General features: G+C 39.8%; 1 protein-coding gene across 5 annotated transcripts in view; it reads left to right on the top strand.

The window, feature by feature from the left end:
- Nucleotides 1-20,187, top strand: part of CNTN4 (contactin 4) — a 760,740-nt gene that overhangs the window by 55,322 nt on the left and 685,231 nt on the right. The window contains exon 1 of one of the 5 annotated variants that reach the window (XM_039547143.1): nt 13,725-13,844. The exons of 1 other annotated variant lie outside the window; for it this stretch is intronic. The gene's annotated coding sequence lies outside the window, so the exon portion shown is untranslated. Of the gene's footprint in view, nt 1-13,724; nt 13,901-14,287; nt 14,441-20,187 lie in introns of those variants that run through there. 3 more of the 5 variants (XM_039547149.1, XM_039547145.1, XM_039547147.1) reach the window with 3 other exon arrangements.

Below are 20,187 nucleotides of genomic sequence, written 5' to 3'. Positions count from 1 at the left end.
AAACATCTTTTTTTCATATATGTTGGTACGGAATCTAACATAGTGAGTCCCTAAATTCATTGGAGAACTCTAGAAACGACTGTGATACAAATAACCAGTAATAATACTACGTACCTTTTGCATTTTTCAAAGGGTAATTTAATTATAGCTGTGTCTCTTTTTAGGTAGATAGAGCAAAACAAGTTCGAATAAAATAGTAACAACTAAAAACCTAAACAAATAAACTGAATTGAACTGACCTGAACAGCCTGGGTTTTTCTAGTTTTAAAATACTTAGTTAACAACTTTTCCAGTTACTTTTTATTTTTGTTCCTTACCTGTGTACTTTTGCATGCCATCAAGGCCTGGACATAAAGAAAAAGTACTACAATGGAATTTATAATAATAACAACAATAATAATGATAGTGTCCAAAGGTGTGCTGTGCTCACTCCAATCAAAACAAGAAATCACTGCACATTTCATGACAGAGCTTGATCTTGTGGCTTTTCCAGCCTAATTTTGCCTCTAAACTTTGAGGGAGTTTACCTGGTCTCTCAGCGTTTTCACATCTGCCTGTCACAGTTGTGAAGACAGAAGAGAGTTTGTTTGTTACATTATTGCCTGAAGTATTACAAAACAGAAAAATCCCCCAAACTTAAAACTGAAGAAAAAAATGTACAGGGAAACAATCATATATCATGGAGTTTCAGTTTCAGCCCTTAGGCTTTAGATTAGAATTTTACAAAAAAAAAAAAAAAAAAAAAAAAGCCTGATTTTTATACCTACTGCAAAGATGCTAAACTTAGCTGGTAGGCATCTTCAGCCTGCCCTTCAGCAGGGAGCACTGATTCATCAGCAGTGGGGTTTCCCCATTGTGTTTTACCCAGATCTTCTCCTTAGCATTGTCAGGGCTATTGTCAGAGAAGAAAAGACTTCTGCCTCCTGTCAAAGGGCTGACACTCATCAAAGTGATAATACCTTTTACCTAGAGAACCTTTTAGATGAGGTCCATGAAGCAATAAAGTAAAGGATGATAAAAGAGGAAAACATTGGAGATGTTGGAGGGTTTTTTGCACTAAAATTTGACATTAGAAGGTTATTTTATCATTTTTTCCCTTTTTACTTTATAAAAATTCCTTGATAATTTCAATGAACTGGTTTGCTTTTAGGATTTCAGCCAAAGCCCACTGAGGTCAACAGAAAAACTCTTACTAACTTCAGTGGGCTTTGAATCTGGCCATAGAAGGCCTGAGGCTAAGAATTTAACAAGATTCAAAACCCCAATAGGGGGTTACATGTGTGGTTTTGTTTGTTTTTAATTAATGAAATATATATGAAGTTACTGGGGGAAAAATAGATGCTGAACTCCTGAACACAGGTGAACAAGTGCTCACCCAAGCAGTCTCATTGCCTGCAGTGGTTGAAATGTGCTTAATTCATACTTCAGTAGGATGACTCATACGAATAACTTTCCCAGTCTGGTTCTAAATAACTTCAGTGTAGGCATGTGCAGACCCATTGCTTTTTTTAAAAAAGCTGATTTCACACTAACTTAACCCAGAGAGTAAATACATTTCAGAACATACAAGTGGCTACTCAGGTTGAAATCACACTGCATGTGAGTTGCAAAATGGTGATTTTTTTTAATGTAACAAATATATGTAGGTCTCTTTCTGCCTAATTCTTTTAAAATTATGACTAACTCAGTTTTGGTGGAATACTTGTGAACTGAAAGCTTACATTTCATTGCAGTGAATGTAGCTAATTTTCCTTCCTTTGTCTGAAAAGCTAAAAATGTTTTAGTAAGCCATTATATAGGCCACATTTGGGTTACAGATTAATATTCACTATAGAACACTCCCACCTTAATCACAGGTTCATTGCAACTGTAAAACCTGTGTGTTACAAAATAAGAAAATAAAATATAATCCTTATCAAACTTGGCACAACCTAGAAAAAGCTAAGAACCAAGCTCCAGTGTTTTTTAGATTATAGCACTCCAGTACCATTTTCAGCTGTCAAACATTCTGAAAACTTCTCTTTAACAGCTTTGCACAGACATTTTCCCCTTCAATCAGGCATGAGGAATCCAATTACTTAACATTTGAGCTGTAAAACAACAGTGTTTATGTGATAAGGCAAAAAGGAAACCTTTAGCAAAAGATGGTTTTGTTGTGTGTCTTACATTTCATGAAGAACAAAATCTCTAAGAAAATCTCTAAGAAAAAGAATGGTGGATCAAAAAAAAAAACCAACCCAAGGTAAATCCATAAATTTACCATAATTTCTTCAGTAATTCCTTGCCCTTCCTTAAATTTACTATAGAAAAGGACTTAAATACTGCAATTATTGAGGTTATCTAACTGCAAATTCTTCCCGGTAGTTATCCAAGGCAATTGGAAAGTGTTAATGGCCTATTATTTTGGTCAAAAATTAGAACTTATGTCATAATTTATTATACAAATTGTGTGATTCAAGGTGAATGTTTGGACAGGGTCGTATTTGTTCCCTAAAATGAAATTAAGTTAATTAATAATAGAGGTAGGCTTGACTATAAATACTTTATATCCTCTAAAATAAGCCAAACTACTGCTAGGAGTTTTCAGCAGCACTCATTTAGGGTTATTAGTGGCATCAAAGAGGGGGATAGTTAAAGTGCAAATGAGTTGGATTAATCTCCAGGTATTCATCTTAACACACTTCCTCCTAAAACGAGTACATAAGCAGTGTATTTAACTACACTTCAGTTAAAATACACATGAATACACTAGAGCTAAGTTGTCTCTCTAATTTGCACTCTGTAGACATTATTGTATCTTTAGCTACTTCACTCAGGAGGGTCACTGCAGTGGAGAGGGTACCTAGGATCTGATCTTGCAAGATGTTGAATGCCTCTATGTTGTCATTATTATTCTTTCTGTTGTAGTAGAGCAGTGTATTCCAAACTTGGGACACCGCTTGTGTAGGCGCGATTGGCTGGACCTGTGGACGGGGCAGGTAAACAAACCAGCCTGGCCCGCCAGGGGCTTTCCCTACACAAGCGGTGTCCCAAGTTTGAGAAACACTGCAATAGAACATAGAGGCCTAATCAGGAATTGGGGCCCCCTTGTGTTAGGTCCTGTACAAACAAGTAAAACAAAGACACTCTGGAATTAGGACAAGATTCAACAGGGGGCTAAAGACAGGAGGTAAAATCCTGGAAGTAAATTGGATCAGAACTTCACCCATGGGTTTGGGGATAGGGGACAAGGTACAGTAAAGATGACAGTGTCACCATGTTTCCAGTGAGGTTTTGAACTCCCTCAGTATCCATGATTTCAAAGGGACTTGAGGGCACTAAACAACTTGAAGGATCAGGCACTTAAATCTATGTTTCTAGACTCACCTCATTTTGGGATGCACACGCCTCAAGGATCTCAGTCAGGAAGAAGAAAAACGCAACAGGGTCACTGCCTTACAAACACTGAAGGGCTTGACAACTTCTGGTCCAGCTGTAATTAACACAACTGGTACTTGTGCAAGTACTGTGAAACTTACCACAAGCCCCATGGAGAGCAATCTATTAAATCACATCTAGGGAAAAGTTAAAATTATTCACCAAACCCTTTCCTAGTGTAACTTCATTGAAATCCAATAAGTCACTGTTATATTCCAAAGAGGACAGCATTGCAAAGATTAGTTACTTTGAAGGGACAGCATTGCAAAGGCAAGCTGCTCTCTCTTCTCAGACTTAAGTGTCTGTTGATTTAAACTTCATTAAATATGGAAGTGTTTATTTTTAATTAGCTATTTCTCGGTGCTTACCAGTATTTATGGAGGTGCACTTTCTGTTAAGGTCATGAAGAATGAAATAATAATAAGGAAACAAAACACTATTAATTTTGTTCAACCGTGTCTAACAACTCAGTCAGGTTTCAGTTTCAGAAACTGAAACTTTTCCCCCTTTTCTTTTAAAATTAAAACTGCTATTTCTTGTGTTTCTTGACTGTTGAATATCAGATGAAGACAAGAAGCTGGATCATCCTTTCTCATGGTAAAAACACAAAAGGGGACTAAAGTGAGGAAAATCCTCTGTGAGAATCCCCCAATGCTGCTCTGTCAGGGGTTTGTGCCTCTCCCCACCTCCCACCCCCACACACAATGGGTAATGGAACCAGCTCTCAAACCCCGCAGCTCTTCTGGGGTGAGCAGAAGGCCAGAATCATCTATGCAGCATCCCAGCAGACACCAGAATCCTCCTGCCCCATAGCAGCATGGTTCTGTTGGAGCTGTGACACTGTGAATGTGCCCTGGAGGCTCCTACAAAAAGGGGGTCTCCACGATGGAAGGGATTCTGTGGAAAAAGACAATACACATGGGTCAATGAGGGTTTGATATACAACCCCCTTGTCCAGCCACTTGCCCTATTCTGATCCAAACCCAGAGATGACCCTCCATAGGGCATGGAGGAAGAAATATTCCATCTCTGTCAGCTCCATATAGTCAGGACTCTGCAAGGTTTGAGTGGGAAATGGCAAAGTTAAGGAGCAGCTGTTCTATGCAGCATGCTACTCTTAGGAACTAGTGGATATCATACTTGTATATCCATGCAGAAGTCAAATACTGTTTCAAGCAGCATTATCTTTTATTGCATGCCTTCATCCTTCTCAGAGATAGGAATACTGCTTTCAGGAGAGTAAAAGAGGCCAGGCAACACTATAGAAAAGCCAGAAAATTGTTTGGCATTCTTTTCCCTATTAATGTCTGGGGCCTATGTGGTTTGGAAAGCACATGCTCTGTCTCCTTCTTAACCCACACACCTCCCTTTGGAAGGGGCGCATGTGTCAGAAATTCCAATAGGTGAATCTCATGAAGTTTTCTGAGGGTACATCTACACTACCCGCCGGATCGGCGGGTAGTGATCGATCTATCAGGGATTGATTTATCACATCTAGTGTAGACACAATAAATCGATCCCCGATGGCTCTGCCGTCAACTCCAGAACTCCACCACGGCGAGAGGAGGAAGCGGAGTCAACGGGGGGAGTGGCGGCCATCGATCCTGCGCCGCGAGGATGTGAAGTAAGTGATTCTAAGTCAATCTAAGATCATAGCTGAAGTTGCGTATCTTAGATCGTTTCTCCCCCGGGTCCCAGTGTAGACCTGGCCTGGGACTTCTATGGAAGGGTGCGATAAGGCCTCAACATGACTAGCCTAAGATGATCACAGAACAAGTCAGTGGCAAGACTGGAATGGCAAATGGTGCCTATCCATTACCCTTGCAATCAGACATAACATACTCATAAGTGTGCAATGCACCAAAGACATTTCAGAGCCAGTCAGACCTATCTTTTTCTATAATCAGACTGAGAAGTGAAATAGCTTGAATAGCTTCCTTCATCCACTGAATTCTCCACATCAGTTATGTATTATTGACTTTACCACCTTCCTCTTTCAACCCAGCTTGCTGCTCTATAGCAGCCATAAGTGGCAAAATAAAGTGAGATGTGATGTTGCTGCAGTGAGGAACAGAGCATAAATGTTTCACAAAAAGGGCAGCTGATATGAACTCTTCAGCTTGCTCACAGGACAAACGGTCACACTTGGCACTTTGTGAAGGGTTAGGAGCCTTGGCATTTATTTAATGCAGTTTTCTGATCTATTTGCAAAACATTTATACCGATAATAAAAAATAATGAACATTTTCAGGGAATTTGCCTTCACCAGAAGCTTCACGTCACACTACACAGACACCAGTGATTTGAAAAATAAAATAATAATGAAGCATCTTACAGCACCTGTTGTATCTCATTTCATGTTTATTCCTATTATGCAACTGGCTCCTAATTCTCTTCTTTTGTATGCTGTCCAGCAGGGAAGACACCAAAGTATTATTATTATTTATTTGTAGTACAGCCGGGATCGGAAACCTTTGGCATGCAGCCTCTCAGGGAAATCCGCTGGCGGGGCCAAGATGGTTTGTTTACCTGAAGCATCTACAGGTTTGGCTGATCGCAGTTCCCACTGGCCACGGTTCACCATTCTAGGACAATGGGGGCTGCGGGAAGCAGCGGCCAGCACATCCGTCGGCCCACGCTGCTTCCAGGAGCACAGGTTGCCTTTGGACATTCACATACATTTTTTTTACATAAAACTTCATGTCTATGTGGTATGCTACTTCCAACACTTGCCATTTGGAAAATGTCATGTTGTCAGGTGGTGTTTGAAAAAAAGTGACTACGTTACTAACAATCACATTGCTTCTTGAACTAATGAATAACTCATGAATATATTTGATTTCTTTATAAATATTTTAAAATCATTTTTATTCTCAGCAATAGCAATGAGCTGCATTGTTTGCAATGAAGTCAACACTGAAAACAAACATTCTTTAATCATTTTCAAAAACAATATTGTATTTTCGCTGTCCTTTTTTTCTCTTCAACTTTTCCAGTAGAGTTATGTGCTGGGTTTCCTTTTTTCTTCCTTCCAATTTATTAAAAGAAATTAAAGGAAACATAGATCTGCAAACACACAATTCAGGATACTAGCTAAATTGAATATAGTGATTATCACTGGAAAGTCAGATTTTATCAAAAGTTATCTACCAATTATTTGAGGTATTTCATAATAGTTATTTCTTTTAAGTAGAGCTGAGTGAAATTTTTTCAGCAAATCTGTTATCTGCTGAAAATGCATTTTCAGGTCAGCTGAAACTGTTTGTAAAATGTTTTGTCCCAGTGAAAAATGAAACTTTTGGGTTGACTTGAAACTTTCACCCTCCTCCTCCCCAGGTTTGGCCACTAAACTGAAAGATCATTGATTCATCCAGATCTAATTGTAAGTATAGGCAAATACTGCAGTATCTCAAGTATCCCAGTGTGATAACTGTAGGAAAATGTTGATTTATTTATGGCAACCACTATGCATATTAAGGAGTGCTTAAATAAAACACTTTTGTGCACTAAACCAGACAAAAAGAAATACAGTGAATCTGAAAAAAAACTTCACATGAGGCAGAAGTAAACTGGTATAGAAAATTGACCAGACTAACACAGATGGTACCTGTTTTAAACTTAATACACTTTGTGTGCAACAAATTTAAATCTATTTTAAACAATAACAGGGTCCTTCAATTAAAAGAAAATACATTAAAAGGAGGAAATTTGGAAAATCAGAATAAAGATGGTGTTACCAAGTAAACATCAGACTTCCTCTACTGATTTTATTAAACCTCATTTGCTTGTAATCCTAGTAAATCTATGAATTCGGTTTGGATTATGGCAGTTTATTGCAATGGAGCTGTGCATTACAATAACAGTCTTCCTGAACATAAGACAGTTGGCTAATCAGGCAAATTTTCCAAGTGTCACCCGATACTATTTTTCATGTTCAAGAATATAGAAAGTTTTATTAATTGCTTTCAGTTATGAGGACTTTACTAAGAATGTGAAATGGAATTTAGCTAGATTGAACCTTTTTTCCCCACTAACAAGTCCCTAATAAGGGGTCTTTGATAAATACCTTATTAATGAGCATGGGGTAATGTGGACACCAAGCATAACACACTCTAAAGCTGGAAACAGACTGATTTCAGGCTATCCTTTCACAGTCTGATAATGTTTCTTCAGCTCTAATTCTTTGACTGGATAAAGGAACTACCATATGAAGGAGTTTATAGTATGCCACAAAGTGACAGATTGTCATGCATTAACAACAAGTCAGAGATCTATGAAAGAGATTTGTATTTTTTTTCCCTCCCAGAAAAACTTTTTTATGGGATCAGTACCTAGGCATTTATTGATGTAGATATTACATCTACAAATGAAATGTATCTTGATCCCATCATACAGACTTCAGAAATGGGGAACAAATCTTCAGAAGACAAATTAGTAGTGAGGCCTCATTTAAGGAATAAAAACATTGATTATCTAGCAGATGGATTCTGTTTTATTTTTAATTTTTGGAGAAAAATCCTATAGATAAATTTGTTTTGTTTCTCCCAGTGGAAATTTTTGACTGTTTAATTAAAGGCCTCATTGCCCCATCATTAAATTCAAAGAAGCATATCTAATACGAGCACTTAAACGTAATGTCATTCATTAGTCTTTAATGAAGAGAAACTTATTCTTTCTCTAAAGAACAGCTGTAAAAATAGTGTCTGTGTCATCCATAAAATTATGTATTATGAAGATTATTAATGTGTATGTAATGACTAAAAACTTCCCAAGCAATGTGTACATGCTCCCCTCACTCCTCCACTCTCCTCCCCACCTCCTGCCATCAGCTCCATTCATGAAAGTGGTTAATTAAAGCCAGGACACCTGGAATTCTGCATTCTGTAACAAGGGGTATGATAATTCTATAAAATCCCAATGACAGTGATAACATGAAGCTAGCTGCTCCGCCACACTGCGGAGATCACTGGTCTGTCTTTTAACTTGGTTATAGCTTTCATGATTCAATGACCACAAAATCCACTATTAGATATGGGATTTATCTAACCCTTTTTTCATACTATGCTCTTTTATATATACATGGAAAGTGACTGGCATGTTTACAGCATTATGAGGGGGTGGGGAAAGAGGGTTGGAGTATGAGGAGGAAAACTCAGTAGGATTTGGGATGTCTTTCCAGCCACTGTGCTTTCCACAGAAATAATTCCAAACAAGTGCTGGTGTAAATTATGCTGCCATTTCTAGAAACCGCAGAGCCAAGATTTCCAACCTGCATTTGTGCATCAGTGTTATGACTATGATGCTAAGTTATTTAGCACCACTTTGCTGCCATCTTGGTTGATGATACAAAATAAGAAGCTGTGACTCTTCTCACAGCACCCAGGGCTGTGGGTCATCTTGTCACTATTTGCTTCCAGAACAAGGGAATTTTGCCTGGGACTCCCTAACACAAGCAGTCAGCCACTCTCCTCTGAGCCGCACCAGCCCTTGCAGGCTGACAATAGATGCATCCCAGCCTCTGGGGTCCTTTCAAAGTGTCCCCTTTGATCACTGGATACCCCGAATCACTAATCCAGCCCTTGATCACTGGATACCCACAGAAATCGCAGATCCTCTATTTCCAAAGGAATAGTGTACTACTGTTCACTGGCTTCACCTTAAATCACCACTTCTGTAATACACACAGCACTTGAGTTCAATTATAAAACAAACAGGAATTTATTCAAGAAAGAATAGAAATTCAAATAGAAGCCAGTGTAAGAGATGGGAACAAATGGTTACATATAACATCATAACAGGTATTTTGGAACCTAAACTTAAATAACAAGACAACCTCCTGTCTAGAGACATTTTCCTCACCTTAAGTCGGATCGGCAACCTTTCAGAAGTGGTGTGCCGAGTCTTCATTTATTCACTCTAATTTAAGGTTTCGCGTGCCAGTAATACATTTTAACGTTTTTAGAAGGTTTCTTTCTATAAGTTTATAATATATAACTGTACTATTGTTGTATGTAAAGTAAATAAGGTTTTTAAAATGTTTAAGAAGCTTCATTTAAAATTAAAATGCAGACCCCCCCGGACTGGTGTCCAGGACCCGGGCAGTGTGAGTGCCACTGAAAATCAGCTCGCATGCTGCCTTTGGCCCGCATGCCACAAGTTGCCCTACCCCTGCCTTAAATCCTTCCAGCATACTACAGCCTAATCTGACTGAGATCTTCTTTTTGCCTCCTCAGTGGAAGGAACAGCCTGCCTCCCTACCTACCATTATAGCTCAAAATATCATTGTGATGATTTGTAAATGGAGCTCCCCCTGCTGGTTCACTTCTTTCTGTAAATTTCCTCTCTTCAGAGATTGGACAACCCTTCATTAGCATGTGGGTCAGACTACAAATAGTTGCTCATGGTAAAGCAGACAATACTTCAGTTTACATGTAAACAGATAGATGGCAAAACATATCCTGCCTGGGAAAAAAAACCAACACCCTATTTTCATCTTTGCTGGAGACCAGCCCCCAAGTTGCATACCTTAAGAACATTTTTGCAGTATATATACATAACTCCTTACATAATATTTGTATTTCACAATATTTCACAAGTATCCTGGTGATCAGTGTGACACAGGCATTCATTAGAGACCTTGCCTGCCAACCTTTGGTGAACTATTATGCATACATCAAACCCAGGGGATCCCTGTACCCCATCTATGCCCTTTGCCAGTTGGCATGAAGAGGTTCCTGGATCAAAGAAGCCCGAAGCAGTATTATGGTAAGTATTTTTTGAAAGCATGTGTTGGGGAGAGCAGAATATCAGCAACCCACATGGTGACTTCCATATCTCTGAATATTGCCATCAGATTCTAGAAATAGAATATAGCAGTCATATTCAGGTTTTTCAGTAAACTTGTCCAAACGTATACGGCCAGGGGGAGTTGCCACACAGTCTCAGTAGTTCATATGGTAGCATTGTTTTACACATACACAGAGGTGCTTCCTATTTGCTCCAGCAAGGGGTGGGTGGGTGTATGTATGAGAGAGAGAGACTTTTATTCATAGCATGCAGTGACTTATTACTCTGTGTCTACCCAGCATATTATTCTGCCTCAGTAACAAACTAAAGAGTAGATACAGAAAGGGACTTAGGTGCCTAACTGCCACTTTAGGAGCCTAAGTCCAAAATTTAGATCCTCCAAACCCCCACTAACCCTATAGGCACCTAAGTTTCCACAAATAAAGTCCCTATGGTGCCTAAGTTTCTGCTAGTGTGTAATTGCAAAGTCCTCACATTGCCAAGCAGCTCAGCACCTAAGCCCTAGTGCAGTGTTTCCCAAACTTGGGACGCCGCTTGTGCAGGGAAAGCCGCTGGCGGGCCGGTTTGTTTACCTGCCGTGTCCACCGGTCCAGCCGATTGCAGCTCCCAGTGGCCACGGTTCACTGCTCCAGGAAGGTACACAAACTGGCCCGGCCCACCAGGGGCTTTCCCTACACAAGCAGCGTCCCAAGTTTGGGAAACACTGCCCTAGTGGGATTCACACACGAGGCATTCCCTGACCTATCTTCCTTGTGGGGATGCTCTGAACCCACCTCATACCAAATGTGATGCTCCCCTCATACCAAATAGGGGCAGTCGCTAGAGCACTTAGCCAGAATCTGTCTGATTTGGAACAGAGGCTTGAAGCAAGATCTCCCAGGTGAGTGGCTTAGCTTCTGAGGTCTAGGGCAGTGTTTCCCAAACTTGAGACACCGCTTGTGTAGGGAAAGCCCCTGGCGGGCCGGGCCGGTTTATTTACCTGCCCCGTCTGCAGGTTCGGCCGATCGCGCCTCCCACTGGCCATGGTTCGCTGCTCCAGGCCAATGGGAGATGCTGGAAGCAGCGCAGACTGAGGGACGTACTGGCCGCAGCTTCCAGCAGCTCCCATTGGCCTGGAGCAGCGAACCGCGGCCACTGGGAGCTGCGATCGGCTGAACCTGCATATGGGGCAGGTAAACCAACTGGCCCGGTCCGCCACGGGCTTTCCCTGCACAAGTGGCATCCCTGTTTGCGAAACACTGTGCTAGGGTATTCTGGCTTTCTCACTCTCACCTGCTGAAGCTGCCCCAGTTTGTATAAAATACTTAAATATTCATTGGGCTAAAGAGTGAGAGAGTGATTCTACAGCCCAGGGGTTAGTGCTCTTACCTGAGAGACCAGGTTCCAGTCACTGCACCAACGAATATTTAAATAGCGTATGCAAAGCTTCAGCAGGACAACTGTGGAGCTGTAGCCTAGTAGTTAGCCCACTCACCCGGAAAATGAAGGCGAGTGGGGTTCAAGTCCCTGCTCCAAATCAGGCAGTGGGTGTTTGAACCTGTATCTACTGGGCATAAGGGAGACTCCTCCTCAGTAATTTGTGAGAAAGGGCTGACCTAGCTTTTGTGCCTAACTCCAGCAGAGGGTGCTCATCTGTGAATCTCAAGTGGAGGGAGGTGGCTTAGGCTCTACCCTTTCTCTCTCATTTCAGTTCAGTCCTGGATAGGTTGTGCTGCTCCTTGCTCATTCTACTGGCTTCTATGAATTCTTAGGGGTTTAACTCTCCCCCTGTATTGTATAGGGAGCCTGGGTACCTCACTCAGTGCCCAGGATTCCACTAGGTGACAGGGCACCTTAGAGTTGGGCATTGTAATGCTGAGCCTAAGAGTATATGTGTAACTGGTACACTCTGGGCCTTTTTTCTTCCTTTCTAGTTAAAAAGCACTGGATGCTTTGAACTGTGGCAGCTAGCACATTGCAATCTGAATGGCTTTGCTTTCTATTTACCCAAAGTTATCCTCACCATGTTCAAATCCATACATTAATTACAAGTCAAGAACAGCCACGTAGGAGGGAAGGAATGAGCTCATTTGGTAGTGGTTAGCCAAGTAGCTTCTGAAAGCATTGACACACTTTTATATAAGGGGAGTCTGATTCTGATCTCACCCTGACATATATCAGAAGTAACTCCATTGAACTCACTGGCAAAACACCACTGTGAAACCAGTAAAAGTGAGATCAGAATCAGGCCCTGAAGATCTAGTACAAAACCAATTCTTCCTACAGCTAATCCCATATTATGTAACTTTGCATGAACTCTCAATTTCTCTTTAATTGCATGACCCCAATGTACCCTGCAGCACAGCAACATTTATGAATCTCTTTAGTTTTAGAATCAGAGAGGTAGCCGTGTTAGTCTGGTTCTGTAAAAGCAGCAAAGAATCCCGTGGCACCTTATAGACTAACAGACGTTTTGCAGCATGAGTTTTCGTGGGTGAATGCCCACTTCGTCGGATGCAAGAGACTTGCATCTCTCTTGCATCCGACGAAGTGGGCATTCACCCACGAAAGCTCATGCTGCAAAACGTCTGTTAGTCTATAAGGTGCCACAGGATTCTTTGCTGCTTTTAGTTTTAGATAAATTCTTTATTCCTATTTTGGGAAGATTGTGTGGTTCAGTGGACAGGACCCTGAACTAGGAGTCAGGAAGGGCTCTGGTCCCAAGTCCACCTCTCAGCTGCTATGTGTTTGAGGCAAAAAGAATTGTCTATTTCCCAATCTGTAAAATGGGAGTGATATCACTTACCTTCCATTGGAAAAAGCTTTGAGATATATGAATGAAAAGTGCTAGATAGGAACCAAGTAATTATGTCTCTGAATATAGAGATGCATCTATACAGCCTGGAGATGAGAAGGAAGACTAGAAACTGTGGCAGTACTTCTAAGATAAACATGGAATTTTGTTTTCATTTACAAATAGCTATGGTGCATTTTCTAAATACTTCCTGCTTTATAAGATTCTGAATACCAACCGGATGTTTGTTTAGTTTGATGGAGGTAAGCCTATTGAAAGCCTATGTTTTTAATGTACTATCTAATGCTTGAGAGGGTGGTGGGTTTTGTTTGTTTGTTTTAAGAATACTTCCCTTCCTATTTCACTATAAGATGTCAGGTACAATCACTCATGCTATTTTGCATTAAGGAATGGGGTGCAAATGTATTCACTGGCACACCTAATAAGTTATATTTTTTACTACATGAAGGCAAATCTATTTACTTTTCAAACAGCACTGGCAAAAAAAATGGATTTAGGACAGTTCTCATTTCATTTACACTCATAAAAGCTAGTCTGGGGTTACTAAATGGATTTGGTGTAAGACCAGAATCTGCTCCACTTACTTCTTTGTAGCTTCTGAAGTAAAGAAGTCCTGCTTGTTTCAGGACCTATTCCTTAATACACAAATTACTTCAGTCTTATTGTCTGTCTCCCCCCCTCCCCAGCTTACCTTAAACCACCCACAGCTGGGCAAGTGAGAGCCTATGGTGATGCTTTTAGGGAGTGGTTGGTGTGGAAGGAAAGTGCATTGCAAATTCACTTATCCTAGATCAGGCTGCATCTCTTCTTTCCTGATACTAATCAAGTAAGGCACTTTCTATTTCCTCAAAAGTGTTGCATGTGGGATAACCAAAAATAAATGTAAGCCTATTACTCTTAACTCAGTTACTTGTACTCTAGTTTTTTGTTTTATAGTTACTTGTTAATTGAAGGTACCTCTTTTGGTGTTCATTAGCTGGGAAGTTTTGTTTGGGGTTCGGTTCATCTCTTAAGGAAAGAGCTTTTGTCCTGCTACACCTAAACACCAATTTCTCAGGAGCTCTGCTGGTCCTTTTAGGTTAAAAGAGAAAGGGGAGGGGGGAGGGACAAATTCTCCCTGCTTTAGGGATGGGTTAAGAGAACAGCACAATTTCTTTCAGAAGAAAGAAAAGGGAAATAGAGAATTATATACATGATATGTATCACTGATAGTTTGCCCATATGTGGAAAAGACAGAGGTCCCAGATCTGGAAAGGGATTATTAAAGGAAAATATTCATACATACAGCAGAGGAAGAAATTAGTGTTACTGTGCAGACAAGAGAGATCCTCATAAATTAACAGTAACACCACTAAAGAAGACCTGGCAATTATGGAGAGGCTTTACCAATTTTCCTGAAACTGTGGCTATCTTGGAGAGAAGGTGAGGAAGCATGGAGTAGGAGGCAGTCTTGCCTAAAGCTTTGACCTTTTAAAGTCAGTTTTATTATAGTGAGACTAGATGTTACTAGCGTATATGCTATTCCAGTCTCTCTACCCTCCTTCCCCACCCGCCTTAACACAATCTATTAGTATCTCTGGAGACTCTTATGTGAGCAAATAAAAGGAGAATTTGACAAAGAGAATGAGAGAGACAAAACAAGAAATATTTTTCTTTGGAAATAATGTGAGCTCTTTCCCCATGAGACTTGCGGCTTAGTTTGGCAGCTGCGAGAGGACAGTAGTGAAGAGGTTCGGATTATTATCAAACTATTGTGTGCTAAACTAAAAGGAAGCTAAACTAGAGCTGGTGGGATTGTTTGTGTTTGCAAATCAAGGTAGAAAATGCCAGAATTCACACTGAATATTATTATAGACTAGCCATTACAATCAGTGGTTGGGCCCTGATCCTGAAAACTCATCCACACAGTTCTATCTATTTCTCTCTCTATAAGGTTAGACCCTGGTGCCCATGCAGAGTCATGGAAGTCAATGGATGAGAACACTAGATCCTATAGAGAGGGGGACTACAGGTTTTCTATTTATTTGAGCAGATTTAAGTTATTTGAGCAGATGTAAATATGGTTGAATAAAAATAAATAATGTAAAAAGTTATTCATAAATAACTTGATGACAATATTGCCAAAATCCATGATGACTTTTTGGTGTCGCGCTAAGCTGAAACATTTGAGGTTTGACTTCAAAGGACTTAAGCAGGTGCCTAAATGCTTTTCTGAATCAGAGTTTAAGGATTTAAACATGTGAGCAAGTGCTTTGTTGGATCAGGCTTAGAGTTCTCAGCACGATACAGGATTGAACCCTAAAACTCTCTGGGCCAAGGCCTCAGCTGGTGTAAAGCAGCATATCTCCATTGACATTAGTGTTACTTTTTTATGGTTTCCAGCCATCATACTTGCAAGGAGTTTTCTGTCCCTGCATATGAAACACCTTGTCTTTGGCTGGAAGCGATGGTTCACTTTTGTAACATCCTTCTTAATCTAGAAAGTTTATTTCAGACCTCTCACATTTTGCAGCTGCTCATGATTTTCAACAGTTTCATACCTGGCCTTTCTGCCAGTCTGTTTCCTGGCATTTCTGGCCTTTGCTTGATCTTCAATATTTGTGGGTTGTTTTTCCTTTTTTTAAAATGAGTTCTCCAATGTTCTAACAGCTGTTTGTTTGTCATTTGGAACTTGTATCTAATTATTAGATTTGCTCTCTCAGTCTGGAGCTAACCTCTCTCAACACCTTTCTGTTCATAGTCAAAGTGGTGTTAACTGACATTAGAAGGAAAATTTGTCTGGCATCCTAAATATTGCAAAATACGAGCATAGTTTATGGGAAATTGTGTAGCTGTTAATACAAGTAGCATTAGTCACTGTGGAATATTCTAATTTATGGCTGTCTCTAAAGAACATATTTACCAATTAGTATCTTTATTAGGATACTTATTTTTATCATTTGGAAATATCATTTTAACTGAAACCAGCTATGCCCCAGAGAGGAAGATGTGTTTATTAAATAAATGAATAAATTAAACCTCACTGTCAGTAACCATGAGGGGAACTGGCTCATACCACATGGGAATCTTTATAGATCTTATCATCTACTATCTCTTTTAAATTCATCCAATTATTGAGAAACACAATTTCAGTTAACATGATATTGTCTTGCTGTGAAAAGTATAGACAGGATATTGGAATTTGCTTGTTTGTTAAAGCAAGTAGCTCATTAGGAATAATTAAGATAGAAGAAGCCGGGGTATTAAATTTTCATGGTGTGCTGTCAGCTAGATAGCTCTACTAAAGGCAAAAGCAACACGGTCCCTCAATTAGTACATTGATCAGTTGGTGTTTAACATAATTGAGATGCTGCTTTTGAGAACGTTGCAGTTGATACGGGGTGATTTTGGCATCTTTCATTAAAAACTTAGTAACTCTAGAAAAATAAACAGCATAATAGGGTTGGAGGGATGCTCATCAGCCCAGAATTCAACTCAATGGACATTGCATCCATCTAAGGGCAGAACTAGGACAAAACCGGCTGATTTTTTGGTAACACAGAAGACCAATTCAAGAGAAATGTCCCACAGCAAGACTGATTGAGTGTACCCAGGCATCACAATGTTGCCATGATACACCCTTCCTCAAGAGGGATGAGGAGATAGGCCAAAGCTACTGTTATAAGTATAAATTCTGTCACCCCACAAGTGTCTGGCTGCCCAGACCTACAGTTGAGAAGCCATTACTGTGAGAGGGACCTGGAGTCCTTCAGGGAGGACTTACTCCCCATTGAGTTCAGAGGAGTTGCATAGGGTGGATATCTGACTCAGTTCTATTCTATGCGAACAGAAACACTTCTTGCTCTACTGCTGGATAACTTCAGGATGATGATAAAGACCTTTTACATCAAAATTGCATTCTTCTTTGGCACTTCAATGCTACCTTGCACCACCATGGAACCAAAGCCAATGTTTTTAAAATATATTTCTCCACCAACCCCATCAAAAAAAGAAATACATTTGAACTATGCTTGAAATAAAGACGTGGAGTTGGCAGGCATTTTGGCAGCCTGGAGGCCAGGTTGTGCTTCTGAAAAGGGATTTCTGGAAACTTATATTGCCTGAGATGTTAAAATTCTATGTGTATGAGTACACCAAGCAGACACCCTGTGAAGTCACAAACTCTGTCATTGAAAAATAATTCCTCATCTCATATGAACTGCAGAGAGACGGCAGCAGGGAACAAGCCAAGCTACAAATGACTGAAGCTGATGGAGTTCAAAATATATAGTGTTGCCAACTCTCATAATTTTGTCATGACTCCCATAATTGTTTTCTTTAAAGCCCCAGCTCCTGGAGTCTAGTGGAGATGTGATAATTTCAGCCTTAGTTTTTCTCTAAGAACGAAGTTTCTAGCCCTCCTGGCTGTGGAGGAAGCTTCAAAATGAGACCCCAGTGTACCGTAAAAGCTCAAAAAACAGAAGGCAAATAAGAACACAAAATCTATTTTTTTTTCCATAATCTCATTATTTTAAGGCCAATCTCCTGATTTTTGGTGAGCCTGACTCATAATTTTTGAACATTTGGGGTTAGCAATACTGGATATGTCTTGATTGAATCTGAAAAGTGAGGTATGTGATGTTAACTAATCACTAGTATTAGGGCTTGTCTACACTTACCGGGGGATTGACACGTGGTGATTGATGTATTGGTGATCGATTTAGCGGGTCCTAAATCAACTGCAGATCGCTCTCCCATCGACTCCTGTACTCCGCCAGATTGAGAAGAGTAGGGAGAATTGACATTGTGCAGCGTGGTCCCCATGGTAAGTAGATCTAAGCTACATCAACTTGAGTTACGCTACTCACGTAACTCAAATTGCGTATCTTAGATTGACCTTTCCCTGTAGTGTAGACAGGGCTTTAGTGTTTCTTTATTCAGGTTGTGAAAGAAAATAAACCTTTACTGGCTTTGGTGAAGGCAATGACACTGTTATAGATCAGCTGGTCCTTGTCCACCTACACACTGTGAATCAGTAGAAATTCAAACTGATTCATCTGGTTATTTTTATCAGCAGTTGGAGTCTGCAAATTCTCACTAGCAAAGTCTTGGCAGGTATAATCATGAAGTGTGGGTTTTTCTTTATGGGTGATCAAATGCAGGGCTGTTATTACCATACCCCGGAGAACCCTCGCAGTGTGTAAGTCATTACTTAATTGGTTCATGTCCTGTTTAGTCAGCAGCACATTATTATCATTAGGAGTATGGCCATCTGCCATGTATCAGCTTTTTGTGTAGGCCGGGGGGCATCTGCAAAGCCAGTCGTATGGTCACAGTTCTGCAGGTGTGGTGAGAAGATACTTAATGAATCGCACTTTGGCTCTGAGCCAGCAAAGCAAAGAAGTCTCTTCATTCTTCATAGCTGAAATGGCTTACCTTACACATTTTGCCATAGAAAACCCTTAGGTAGCAAATTATCCAACTTAATTCTAGCTTTAAATAGCACAGACAGATACATACACATACCTACATGCATAACCACATGGTCTCCTGAATCCCCTGTGGTATTCCACTGCAAGGGAAGTTAAAATAACATCTCTAATGTTTTGTTATCCAATCTAATGAGATTTAATGTACAAATAGCCTGATAAATATTTAAGTAACAGAAGATTTAGGATTGCTTTGGTCTTCTGAATAGTACTTTGGGGCCTACAACTGAGTTCAGTCCTGCAAACTAAAGATCTCCCCCTCAGCCCACTGAATTTAAAGAAATTTGAGGGGGCTCAATATCTTAGATGATCAGGCCCACAGACTATAAAACTGCATTTTTATTTACAAAGTAGATAAGTTGGCAATTCCTTTGTAGAAAGTAAGTTTCCTTGATATTCTGTTTTTGGATCCCCGTCATGTAGGCATGCAGTATTTGGCCACAAATAAAATGTTTCTCTTATACACAAACAATGTATATTTGTTTTAATTAAATGAATAATACCAGGCAAATTAGGTTACCATTCAAGTCATCAAATCAGAGATGTTATATTCTCAGAACATAACATTGTGCCTCACAAATTATCTCCCAATCCCACCTGCTCTCAGCTCTTTATATCTTGGCTATCTGCTTTACTATGATTGCTCCATAGAAAAGAAACAGATGGGGCTGAGGAAAATCCAAAAAAATAAATGGGGTAGAAACTGCCTCAGGCCTTTTGAACAGCATAAGGGTGTTTTTCCAGCACGAGGGGTGGCGGGGGTGGGACAGTGCCTACACACCTGCTGAAACATAAGATAATATGATTTAATTTTAACCATATTTTTTTTTAAAGTTCTAGCTCCTTTTAGAGAGAGAGAAATTCTGTTTTTTAGTTGTTGTTGTTGTTTGTTTTTTTAATCAGATAATTGCATGATCAATATTAGTATTTGAAACCTATATTAAAATGTGTGAAAATCCTTCTAAAGCAGGAGACTGTATATATTCACTTCACCATACTGAAAAACTTAGTAATCTCATTAATTAAATTGCTTTTCAAAAAAAGGCCAGTTCCATTGATACATGACAAAGATAAATTATGCCCTGGAATGGCTTATATTGTCCAGCATGTGAATGCCCTTTATGTGTTGACTTCCACTTAAAGAAAGCCCAGCTAAACATGGTTCCCCCCCAGCCCATGCTCCCATGATACATCAGTATATTGTCTGAGGGAAGAATGCTCTTCCTCTGTCTCTCACATTGTTTAGTGACTCTGCTCAGAGGTGACCTTACTAGTGGCCTTTAGAGATGATTCTTCTCTTGTCAGTCTTTACCTATTTTTATTAACTAATTTACATAGGGGAAAGAAAAGAGAGAAGTAAAACTGAGATTATTTAGTGACTGAAATCTCATATTTAGACCAAAGTAGGATGGAAAAAACAAACAAATCAGATATAGAAAAGAACACTGTGTACTGTGTGGTGGATTTTTTAGAGTGTTTTTGTTTTTGTTTTTTTACTTGATGGTGTCATTTTTACAGTGTATCCTGAATAACTACCGGTACTTAGCTGTTATGGTGGGGAAAAGGTACAGGAGAAATAATATTAGATATGATATAATTATTCCAGTAGGCAGGTAAATCCCATCTTTGTCAGGGGCCTGGCATTCATAGACAGAAATAGCAAATGAGTGTTTGATCTTAACAATACATTCAAGGCCAAGT

Source organism: Mauremys reevesii, linkage group 7 (assembly GCF_016161935.1).
Source record: "Mauremys reevesii isolate NIE-2019 linkage group 7, ASM1616193v1, whole genome shotgun sequence".
Lineage (NCBI taxonomy): Eukaryota > Metazoa > Chordata > Testudines > Geoemydidae > Mauremys > Mauremys reevesii.
The sequence above is the reverse complement of the archived record's forward strand: the minus strand, read 5'-3'. Positions and strand labels throughout refer to the sequence as shown.